Source organism: Equus przewalskii, chromosome 2, assembly GCF_037783145.1.
Source record: "Equus przewalskii isolate Varuska chromosome 2, EquPr2, whole genome shotgun sequence".
Lineage (NCBI taxonomy): Eukaryota > Metazoa > Chordata > Mammalia > Perissodactyla > Equidae > Equus > Equus przewalskii.
Window position 1 is genome coordinate 105,318,933 of NC_091832.1, and position 13,262 is coordinate 105,332,194.

Below are 13,262 nucleotides of genomic sequence, written 5' to 3' on the forward strand. Positions count from 1 at the left end.
GTTCAGGGCAGGCCGCCCCAAGATGCTCCACTCTGGTACGCGGATTATTTCGAGCTGAAGACAATAAGGGCTCAGACTCAGCAAGAATATTCCACCTTTCCCCTCTAACTGCCTAAAAGAAATTTAAAATAAAGGCCTGTCTCCAGGGCAGGCCATCACCATAGGTAACTCTGGGTTTCTGTAGACTGGGAGGATCCTTGCCCACTCTTATCAAAGCTCTATTTACCAAACATTTGCTTTTCCATTTCCATGTGAGTTGCCTTCCTCCCCTTTGAAGCCCCAAATCACTATCCCGTCCTCCTTGTCTGTAGCTGAAGATACTTAAGCAGGCCGCCTCGGCCCGTTGGCTGAGTTATTCAGTTTCCCCTGAGTTTCTCCCATGTATACATGCTATTAGTTTGTTGGATTTTCTCTGCTAAACTGACTTTTTAATTATTTGACCAGCCATAAGAACCCTATGGAAAGGGGGAGGAGGGTTCTCCCACTTCCCTGACAAGATACTACAAAACTTAAGCTGGACCGGAAGGGGTTGGCTGGGGACCAGTCATGGAAGACTTTTGATTCGCTCTAAAAGCGGGAATTAGAATTGCTACGTGCTCCGCTAGTAGCCCTATGGAAATGCTGCCTGCTTTCTAACATTTAAAACTGCTTTTAAATCCCATGTTCCCTTAAACTATATTATAGTTTCATCAAAGTCAATAATCTTCTGAGCTTGAATAGCATCCATTTCTTTTCTTTCTTCCTTTTCCTTTTTTCTTTTATTTTACTTCACCTTCCTTTTTCTTTTCTAAATGTTTAAAGGAACTTCTTGCTGTATTTGCTATAGATGTAGGGAAAAAGAAAAGAAAAATGTAGATTTCTCATTGTTGTATTTTTAATTGATAACGGGTACTGAATACTAATTTTCTTTGAATTCTCTGTGCATAGATAATATAGTCTTAAAGATTAGAAACTATTGTATAGTAATTCTATACTATACAGGGCACAAAAGATTCATTTGTGCTTTAGAGAAAAAAAAACCCAAAACACTGAAATTCCAAGTATTGTTACTACTATTAAGAATCAGAATATCCAGGGGCCAGACTGGTGGCACAGCAGTTAAGTTCGCACGTTCCACTTTGGCAGCCTGGGGTTTGCTGGTTCGGATCCCTGGTTACGGACATGGCGCCCCTTGGCAAGCCATGCTGTGGTAGGTGTCCCACATATAAAAGTAGAGGAAGATGGGCACGGATGTTAGCTCAGAGCCAGTCTTCCTCAGCAAAAAGAGGAGGATTGGCAGCAGTTAGTCCAGGGCTAATCTTCCTCAAAAAAAAAAAAAAAAGAATCAGAAAATCTGTCCTCTCTACATATAAGAAACAGCATGTAAAAAGGGAGCAGTCTGCACATGCTTGAGTTTAGAAAGATGAAAATGACAACAGTTTATTTTTGGTGATTTTCTTGCATATTTATTTTCAAAAACTGGTGGAACAACAGAACAGAATGGAAAAAGTTACAAGGAAAGAGAAAATGAATAGTGTTATTGGCTAATTTGATGGCATAAGATGCTGGCATTTAAAAAAATCATCATCCTAGTATTACTTTCTGGATGAAATCTTTTAAATCAAGTATTAACCTGCTACTTCTTTCCCAGTGGACACCAACAATTGCATCCATCTATCGTCAGTTTGGATTCCTTCTCTGAATTTATGAATGCACTGGAATGTTTTCCTGAGTCACACATTGGAGTAAGCTATCCAACGCAGTTGTGTGGAAACTTTCAGTGAGTACATTGTTTAGATATATTCTATTCTCCCCCCGTTAATCAGTTAATCAGGGGCCTACATGTTTGGTGCATCTATAAACAGGAAATCCTGTGTGTAATGCCTTCCTCTGGTCAGTGTCTTTTTGTAATATCATACTTCAAAAGTAATTCCTAGTGGTCAGATGGCTAAATTGGCACCAGATTCCAGAATTGAAACAAAAAATTAAAAGGATCGGATACAGGATTAATTCATTAGGCTGAAACACTAAGGAAATGAGACCAACCAGGGACTCATTTTCTGTACCATGGCCTTTTGTAATTTCTAATCTTTTGGCAACACACAGAGACAAACATGCACGTAAAATATCTCCTGGAGAAAGTTAAAAAAAAAGGCTTTCTTTTTTGTGCTTACGTAGAAGACCCACACCATTAACCGCACTAAATTATAATCAGGGGAATCTTACACTCTTGCAACATGTCTGGGCATGTTTGTGAGACTGAGTTGTTCCAAGCTAAGCTCCCCATGGACTCCTGAAAATCCAGTGGTGGAGGAGGGTGGGAATTATCAATAAAACTGCAGACATACTTCAAGTTCAAGCTGGGATCCCCATTCCACACAGAGACATAGAAGCTGTTACTATATCTATGTTTATTACAGCTGCATCTTGTCAGATCTATATTCTCACTGTGTGCCCACAAATAGAAGTTATTACATCTAAATAAGTCTGACTGAGACTAGTGACAAGTTGAGTTTGTTAATTCGGCCATCATAAAAACTGTTAAGGTGAGCTAGGCTCTTGACAGAGATCTAGGTTCTTGAGAGGGAAAGATGCACTTAAGATTTTAAAATTTGCTGTTCTTAATAATTTTAAATGTTGTATATAAGCCTTAGTGTCTTACCAAATGATACCCCATTGTCATGAAAGAGTAAATGCTATCAGCATTAGAAGTCTTAAGAAACAAGGAATACAGCAATTCAAACAAAGCCCTGGCGAAAACCTTAAATTTCAAATAGACTTCAGTTATCTGTGTCCCTCCTCATTAACATGGCAAACATTTAGTCTGTGTGCATAATAGTAATGCTATTTTATATACAGTAATTTATAATAGTATAGTGTAGTATGCTATTACAGGAACTGTATTAAAGTATTACAAAAATTGTTATAAAGTTTAGGAACCATAAGCAGGGAAAGGTTATTTACAACATTGCTTTCAATCTGATGAAACATCTCTGAAATTTTGGGGTATGGAAGCGTTACAGTTGCTATCACAATGCTCACCTCCATAAATTAGCTATGTTGTGTGCTACAGACTGAATGTTTGTGTCCCCCCAAAATTCATATGCTGAAATCCTAATCCCCAGTGTGCTGGTGTTAGGAGGTGAGGCCCCTAGGAGGTGATTAGGTCATGAGGGTGAAGCCCTCTGACCTACCTTGCCCCTTCCACCACATGAGGACACAGTGAGAAGATGGCAGTCTACGATCCAGGAAGCAAGTTCTCACCAGACATCAGATCTGCTGGAGCTTGATCTTGGCCTTCCCAGCCTCCAGGACAGTGGGAAAGAAATATTTATTTATATGCCACACAGACTATGGTATTCTGTTACAGCAGCCTGAACTGAGACATGGTGATATTCTTAAACTCAAATGAGTAAAACAGTAATCTTCACAGAGGGAACGATGATGTCCAGGCTAGTGTCTTGATGTTGACATGGTGGTTTGAAGAGCAGCAGCGAGTTTCAACTACACGCATACATGTAGGCATCAGAACTCAGTTCTTCAGGAGTCCTATTGTAGGTTGGAGGGGCAAGGAATCCTGGCATACTCTGTTTTAAGAGCATGCCACAGGGAACAAAGTAGATATTATGTACCTGCAATCAGAGAGCTTTACTAACTAGCCAGCCAATGAGCATGAAGGTGAACCCTAAACCCTGGACTTGAGCTCTGTGGATTTCTTACAAAAACATAGTTTCTTATAAAACTTCTGATAATAAGAGTGAGTTAGAGAGAGCAGTCTCAGATGTTTATTTAGTGTTTTATACCTCTCTTTGATTTATAGTTACTTTTTAATTTAAATTATAAAGAAGTTATAAAAATTCAAATGATACAAACATGTTAATACAGAAAATAAAAATTCCAAACAGCTTCATTCTACAGGTTTTAAGTGACTACTGCTTATCTCCCCATCATTTTTCTTTACATGACAGGGAGGCATCATGATCTGGTAGATGAAAAGGCCAATTTGGGTTAAATGCCGGGCGGCAAATCTCAGCTCTGCCACTTACTAGCTGTGTGACTGTGGGACCAGAAGCTGACTTCTCAGTGCTTTGGAATCCCATCTGTGCAGTGGGGATAACTACCTACTTCATAGAGCTGTTGTGAGGACCAACAATAGCACACACAGAGCACTTAGAACAGTACCTGGTACATGGTTTAAGTACTGTTTTTGTTGCTTATTATTATTATTATACAATCACATAGGAGTAGACATTTACACATACAGATACTAGGTAATTTATCTGTATGTGTAGCTTTATCTTTACAAAAATAGAAACATGGTATACATATTTTGGTGATACCGATTATTTATAGGTTGAATCTTGTGATGTGTCCTCCATACCTCTTTGGACAGTCTCTGACATTTTTCTCTGCACCTTGCATGATTTTTCTCAAGTGTGCCCTCCACATCACAGATTGCTTGTACCAATTTTGTTCCTTGTTGTTTCAGATGAATTCATAATTTCTTTGATGATATTATTATTAATGAATTTAAATGCACATGACATCAACTTCAAAAGGAATTCAAAGGGGCTGGCTGGCCTGGTGGTGTAGTGGTTAAGTTCGCGTGCTCTGCTTTGGTGGCCTGGGGTTCTCAGGCCCAGATCCCGGGCATGGACCTACCACTACTTGTCAAGCCATGCTGTGGTGGCATCCCACATAAAATAGAGAAAGATTGGCACCGATGTTAGCTCAGCGACAATCTTTCTCAAGGAAAAAGAGGAAGATTTGCAACAGATGTTAGCTCAGGGCCAATCTTCCTCACAGACACACACAAAAAGGGATTCAAAGATTTAGAGTGAAAAAAGTCACCCCCGTCTCTGTCCACTTGACACTCAGTTCCCCTCCTAGAAGCTAGCACTTTGGCCATTTTCTTATGGATCCTTCCAGAATGTTTATGTATAAACAAGTAAATACAAATAAATATTTTTACATGAATGATAGTATTTTATACCCTCTCTTCCACATCCTCTTTACAACACATCTTGGAGAGCTTATGTTATTATTACATAAAGATCTGCCTCATTCTTGTTAATGGCTGCATATTCCAGCATATGAATTGTCTATTTAGCTGGTCTCCAATTAATGGGCATTTAAGTTATTTCCAATATTTTACTCTCACAAACAATGTTGCAATAAATAATCTCATACATACATCATTTACACACATGAGTTCACACACATATGACACATAAGATAAAGTCCTCCTCTTGGCATCTGTCATTTTTATAGATATTGACAAACTGCTTCTCATAAGAATAGAACACCATTGTTTTTGTCTTTAAAAAAACCTAATACCTACATTCAATTTAACTACAATTTAATTTAATAATTAGTCTACATTTTAATATCTAATGTTAATTATCTGCATTTAATTTAACTGCTTTTTCTCTATACTGTCTTCATTCAGATACAAAAGACTTGCAGATTCCTCACTATGAAATACTCTCAATTTCTTTTAGAGTGTAAAATCTGTCCAATTTATTCCCTGAAATAAAAATACCTAGATTGTCTTCCTCTAGCAGGAATTTTTCATATGTCCATTGCATGTTATATGGTACATATTCTTTTCTTTAAAAGAGTTTTTTATTCAGCTTCTTTTCTTTGACCAAAGGCTGTTCTTTTGAATAATAGAATTAGCCCCAAATCCTTGATCCTTTGCTCTGTTTAGCAGAGGACTATTTGAATCTTTCCTTCCGGTCAAAAGTTTGAGGGCTAGGGGTTGACAATTTGTATTCTTTTTTTTGCCCTTTAGCTGTGGGCAAAACAGCTGTTTTCTTTCTCTGTGTTTCTCTTGTGGACACCATCAAGGCAAGGGGCACAGAGAGAACCCTGGAGCTTTAGCATGCTTCCTCTGCCTGTGGGCATCGTGTCTTTGCCAGTGAGATGATCAATCCTGGCTGATTTGGGCCCCTCACTTCCTTCTCCCAGCCTCAAAACAAGGAAGGAAAGCAAAATTTTAGTGGGCCCTGCTTAGGCCAAAAACTAGCTGTTGCAAAGAAGAGAGCTCCTATTGGACTTCTTACCCTCCCCAATCCCTACGCCACCAAACCATTCGAGGGAGTTTCAATCTATCATCCATTTTTTAATAACATTTACCTCAGTCTTTGCTGAAACTTTTGGTTATTTCATTCTAAGAGTTCTTGGCAAGAAGTGGAAATTTGTTTTGATCCAAACGACACAAACTTAAACTTAATCAGTAAACTATTAGTTAAAGAGAAGGAGAATAAAATTTCCTCATCCAATACTTGGCCTGCTTATCTATTATGTAATTTGATTACAAAAGTCTTGAAAAGGAACAGATGAATTCAGTACTTTTTATTCCAAAATGAAATAGGAGGTCAGATATTAGGATCTCGTTCTCTTATTTAATTGAATTTTATTTATATCTAACTTATCCCATTAATATCAATAATAAGACAAATGGCAAACCAACATATAGCACTTACTATGTGTCAAGCTCTTCTAAGGACTTAATAAGTGTTAACTCACTTAAAGCCTGACACAAAATGGCCATACTATGCATGAGGCTCTGTGCTCCAGCAGAGATGGCTTCTGAATCTGTATCAGAGCTTCCTAGTGGCCAATATAAGAATGGAAAGATGATCAGTTACATCACAGTGACTATAAGATAAAAATAAGCCAATTTTTCAGGGGGATCCCATAAAATTCTTGTTTCTGTGTGCCAAGAGAAAATCTTCTATGGTTCTTCAAAAAAGGGAATGTGTAGAGCACATCAATGTCAATCTTAATTAATGACTGTGTCCATAAGCTATTTTCTTATAACTCTTTTCAATGTAGGTAGAGAGCTTAACACCCAAGCTTGGTTAACAAAAGGCAGTTTTATAAGAGGCCGACATGATATGTTGTACATGGAAACTTTTCTACAACTTAACTTGATCCAGGTGTGAAATTTAGACTATCTTGAGGAATGGATGATTCACTAAGAAATACTTCACAAATATGGTTTTCCAAACTGAGACTTTATAATTATGAGGCAGCATAGAATTTAAAAATATACTCTGTTAGGTAACTAACAGGTTTGTTAAAATAAAATAAAAACATGGAGACCATCCTTGAAAATTCTCTGAGCAGATGAAAGCAGTTTAATCATACAAGCAAAGTTTAATTTGCTTATTTTGCAAGACTAACTTACCCTGGGTCATTTCTTGCTTTTGTCTCTGTAAATCATAAGCAAAATTTGAACTGTTTTCCAAGATTGATATGAGGTAACCACTGAAAATTCTAATATTATAACCAATCACTGTGAAGAATAAACAGTCACTCCTTTCTCAGTAGAGAGGCTGCTTTATAACAATATACCCCTGAGCCTCATTCCATGTTTTGGTTTGAGTGCTCCTGGTTTGCAGACTGTCTTTTTGGTGTGTGTACAATAAACTTTTGCTAATTACTACTTCAATGATTCATTGGTTTTACGTCTGTTATTTCTGAACTTTTGACATTTCATGGTGTCAGAAGTGGGATCCAAAGAAGACCCCCCAACCGATGACTCTGAGGCCAGTGAGCAAACAGGTGCTGGTACCCACAGAGCCCACTGAGCTCACTGCTTTCTCACTGACCCTGGAATTTGAGGGTAAGTCTATCTTGGATCCAAACTTTGCTCTCTTTGCATATTGACATCTCTGATTTTATTGTGCTTACTTGTACTTTGTTTGTTGAAGTTTCTTGTAAGTCATCCTATTCTATTCAAAAGGGGAAAAACATGTCATTCCCTATGTTTTAGAATAGCTGTTGGAAAACAGGAACCCTCATAGTTAAGATATGTTAGGAAATCTAAAGGCAAAGATGGGTTCCACTTGGTCTATGGACCAGGATCTTGTGCCTTTTTGGAAAACAGATGAACTTTTGGTATTATAGTGGCCACTTTTGGGAACCTGTAAATTAGATAAGTCCACTTTAAAGGGCACCCTTAAAAGAGAAGATTCCCAAACTTCTCAGAGACAATGGAATGCATTCTTTTATTGGTGTTCAGAAGCTTCTAAAAGACAAAATGACTCCAAAAATAGCTCTAAAAGAATCCTTATGGCATGCAAATAACAAATCTTTAGCAAAAACTCTGTGATCATCTGAGCAGGTAACCTTAACTTAGTCCATCTGCCAGAAACAAAATTTGGATTCAACTATTCTTTTGAGTTTTGTACCTGAAACATAGCTAAAATGTTTTAAACAAAAGCTATAAGATCTCTGTTTCTGTCTGTATGTTTATGTACATCTATGTATGTATGTTATAGATATGTGATACTTTTCTACCTTTCCATGGCATTGCCAAAATTAGTTTGTAAAGAGCTATATTTTATTGGCTTAAATAAAATGAAGTATTTGTATAAATTAAATATACTCTCAGAAATATAGAAACTAACCCAAATGTTTTTTAAGCTCACAAGGTCTGGGATAATGCTTGATAAATAAAGCTAGCTTAAGTTTGTTGGTTTAATAAAAGCAGGCATGTTTTCAAAATCTGTCAGCAAGAAAAATAACTTAAGATGATGGTTAGCTGTTTAATGTCTAACCCAAGCATAATTGTTAAAAGCAAGTAACTTAAATAAATGTAAATAAGATAAAAATTTATACTAAGTTAAACTAAACAATGGATATTCATTGAATATCCAAATCATTTTCAAATAAGATAAAGTCTAAATGCTAAACATGTTTATCCACTTTTGGCTTTTAAATCTTTTTACAGAGAGACAAAAGATATTTGTGTCTATTAATACACATTTTGTGCCACATTGAAAAATTTACTATGATAAAAAATATATTTCTAGAAATTATGAAATGTATTTACAAATTTCCAATCCACTATACAATGCTAATATATGATAGACAGATGACAATTGCCTGCTTCCCAGTTTTCACTGGAAAGCAAAGATTACAAATAGTTAAAATTTATAGTCAACATGTTAAAAAAACCCACTAGAAAAAATAAGGGTGAAGGAAAATGACTGTATATGAAAAACAGGTAAGGAAAATAGAATGCATTTTCTGGATAAGGAAAAGTATGCTGGATATGGTTTTGTTTTGTTCTGTTTGTGTGTAAAAAGGAAAAAAGGAAGTAATTTCGTCCTCAAATAAAATGATTGTTCCAGAATAAGAAAGCAAAAAGACAGGAAAAAACCTAAATGGATATAGAAAGTTGTAGAAGGTTTCTTGAGGAAGGTCTCTTGTGGAAAGGAGCTCTTGAGAAAAGAATTGTATATGTGGTCAAATTGACTAGAATTGGAATGGATTTACTTAAGTTAAAAAAAAAGGTTTTAATATCAAAAGTACACTGCTGCAAAATTAGAATTTGTTTTTTTCTCTGTTAAAAGAACAAACTTTTCTTAGATTATTGGTCTGCTCCTAATAAGAAACTGTAAGTAAAGGTTTTCCTTTACCTTTAATATAATCTGCCTAGGAAACAAAGATTCTGTGTCTTATGTAAATATTTCCTGTGCTTCATGTTTTCTTTATCATGTCTTTGATTAATTAGAAAAACTGCCTTCTCTATTAAAAGAGCTAAGGTTTTTTACAACTATGTAACTTTCTATATTTGCTTTTGAAATCTTTTAACTGTCACTACAGTTGAATGGATAATTAAGTATTGTTTCATAGTGACCTATAATCCTATTTGATCAAATGTCTTAAATCTTTTGACATTTTTAACAAACTTCCCCAAATCAAATTCTGAATGAAGTCTTTTTGATCTTGAACTAACTTTGGGATTTTACAGAAGGCCCCTGAAACATCTCAAAAGATTTGTTCTCTCTCCTTATAAAAGAAAAATATTAAACCTATTGGGATTATTTGATATGTTAAATTACACGAGGAGCTTTGTCAAATAAGAAGTGATGCTAAACTTTCTTTAGTTTATATTTGTATACATATACGTTATTAATATGTGTTCAAGAAATTACTTGAAATTCCTAAAAATCTGTTATGTCCTCATATAATGTTATCAGTCATAATTCTAGTTATTGTTTTCAAGTGTATGTCAGAGAAATAGCCAAATTTCCTTGTCAATTGCACTATAAGGAACTCCCACCAGATCTTTAACCATCGTCATTTTTTAAAGTCTTTTGTTGTTTACTGACAGTTATTGTTTTACTCTGATGATTTCGCAAAAATGTTCTTGTGAAATGCATTTTGTCTTCAAAGAGATTCATGGAAAAGACCGTCACAAGTACTCTAAAATGCAGGTTTCTGATAACTTTAAGATCATAACACTGAACTGGGTAAGAATTTAGAAAATTCTAATGGGAAATTGATTGATTCATAAAGCTGCTAACCCAAGATGAAGGAAAACAAGAATTAATCACAGGAGACCTAATGAACTGATGAAGATGATTATGATTTTTATGACTTCATTTAAAACATTGCTGATTCTTTAATGTTTTGTTTTCCAGAAAAAGGATCCCCTTTTCTCTTCTCTTTTAAGATATGTATAACTTAGAGCAATTTGGTAAAGCACATCTTTGCAACAAAGTTTGAAGCATTTATCTTTTTCTCCCTACCTGATCCCTCCAGAATTTAGAAACTCCTATTTAATATTCTTGTTTTTCACAGTAATATATGCATTTGCATAAGTGCTGTAAGAATCTTTTCTCCTTATAACAGGACACAATTGGACAAGTCCTGGACTTGGCTTCCTAGCCTCAAGGCCTTTGATAATCCACTCTGAGATTCCTTATGAAAAGTTCCAGCAAAGCAGATTTAAAGGAGCCTATATTGTCAATCACTACTCTTGCTGCACTTATGTAAATAGTTAGGCCAAGTTTATTGAAACTAAACTTAATTTGCAAAAAATTATGGTTATCTTTGTTAGAAATGGGAATGACTATATTTCAGTAATACATCTTGGTAGATATCAGATTCTGGTGCCGTTAATTGTCTTTGAGGTTCTGTTTTCTACCTTAAACTGGATGGGATCCTGAATTCTTCTAGTTTCCCCCAATATTTGGCTAGGACTCTCCAAACTAACATTTCCAATTTTCTCCCACTCTTCTGACTGGGAATCACTGTGAAACTAAAACTGCCCTTTTCCTGAAGCCACGAAAGCGAAGGCTGGACAACTTGATATAAACTTCAGAGAAATCACCACTCGTGTGTGGACAGTCTTCGCACCTGTTGCTATGTGCCTGCTCAGAAGGCTCACCAGAGACATTCACACTGCACACCAGGAAAATCCATCAGATTGACACTGCTTGCCCTCATTCCATCCGAAGATGCTTAGAACCCAACATTTAGAAATCTTCTCAAATGGCTGCTCTCCAAACCCAGAAACTGAATTTATAATTTGCTCAAACTATTAACCTTTGTTTTTCTTTTGTTTCCATAGCAATGCCCCTCCTTAAATCACCTGATTGCTCACATCACACAGAGACCTTATTCCAAGGAAAGCTCACCTGCAACATCCCTGCCTGAAATGCAACATCCTCATACTCATCCCATCCTAAGAAATCATGAGGATATGTGTTTGCTAATATGTCATGTTGTGTCCACCTAAATAAGTTAAAAAAAATGAAAACTCATTTAATTTATGTAGTTGGTTAAATCTTGGCTCCTGGGAATCGCTGCTCCAGGGAATTTTTCAATCCTTGGCTATTGTCCTCCTTAAAGTCATCATATTAACCTCTCCAGTACATTGTATACTCTCAAGGATTTTCAATGCCTGTCGGTAGCCACTCACATGTCAAATGATACCCATCAGGATCAGACAACTGGATGAAATGAATAATAACCGCACACATCATGAAGACGATGACTACATGGCCCTCTGGCCTGACGACTCAACTCGTGGAAACAGCAAATAACTTGATTCTTTGGCCTGATTACATCAATGGTAATAACCCCTAATAATGCTAAACTAGTCTGAGAGAATGACCAAAAGGGGGGAATTGTTAAAATCAAAAACAAATGGAGACCATCCATGAAAATTCCCTGAGCAGACAAAACAAGTTTAATCATACAAGGAAAGCTTAATTTAGCTTATTTTGCAAGACTAACTTGCCCTGGGTCATTTCTTGCTTATGTCTCTGGAAATTACAAGCAAAATTTGAACTGCTTCCCTAGGTTGATATGAGGTAATCACTGAAAATTCTAATATTATAACCAATACTGTGAAGAATAAACAGTCACTGCTTTCTCACTATATAAGTTGCTTTATAACAATATACCCCTGTGCCTCGTTCCATGTTTTGGTTTGAGTGCTCCTGGTTTGCAGACTGTCTTTTTGGTGTGTACAATAAACTTTTGCTAATTACTACTTCAATGATTCATTGGTTTTACTTCTGTTATTGCTGAACTTTTGACAAGGCAGACATCCTATATTATTTGAGGATAGAATCATAAGCTTCAACAGTCAGCCAACCAAGGGATTTATGTCCTATTGAGAAAGTATCAGAAGCATAACCAGGAGACATGTCTCTTTATGGAGGTAGGATTAGGGACCGTCCGTCAGTAGGCCAAGATTATTTAACCAATATCATGGTAGATTGCATTATTGCCGTCAATTCTTCTTCTCTTATTATAACTTGGAGCTTGCCCTGTGACTGAGTAGTTCCTCCTACTAAAGTTGAAGTTGGATATTCCATTGACTTGGGTAGAAGTGAGAGTATGCCAGTTCTGAACCTAGACCTTAAGAGATCCTGCATGTTTTTGCTCGTTCTTTTGAGCCTATAACATCACCATGAGATGAACTTACTTTGGGTAGCTGCTGCTCCTTTAGCCTGGGCCTCAGAATAAACTCATGTTGAGCAGAGCTGTTCCAACCTATCTGTAGACTTGTAGCATGAGGAAGAGGCAGGTGCTGCAGGCAGAGGCAGAATTCTCTAGCCACTTCACAGATCCATGAGCAAAATAAATGCTTTTGTTAAATGCCACTGAGATTCTTTATGGTTATTTGTTATATGGCAATAGCTGACTGTTGCATTTGTTAGGTCAGTTTCCAACATGTGAACAAATAGAAAATGGAGGTTCCAAATTTTTACCCCATAGAATATGGTAACGACAATTTTAGCTTGAAAAGTTTTTAAAGCAAGTTTATCAAGCACCCACTTCGACCATAAAAATGTATTAAGAAAGTACCTACCACAATGTCTATCTATCATTAAACAATGTAAATTCTTGGTGAAGCTTTGAATAAAATAATAGTAGCAACCATATTTTTTTAAGGCAAAGGTTAGTCAGGTATTACACTAGACACACTACACTAACCATCTCATTTCACTTTCATCAGTTATGCAAGG

General features: G+C 36.3%; 1 protein-coding gene across 4 annotated transcripts in view; it reads right to left on the reverse strand.

Moving 5' to 3' along the window:
- The window catches only part of BBS12 (Bardet-Biedl syndrome 12), a 67,972-nt gene that overhangs the window by 14,764 nt on the left and 39,946 nt on the right, over positions 1–13,262 (reverse strand). The window lies entirely within an intron of this gene.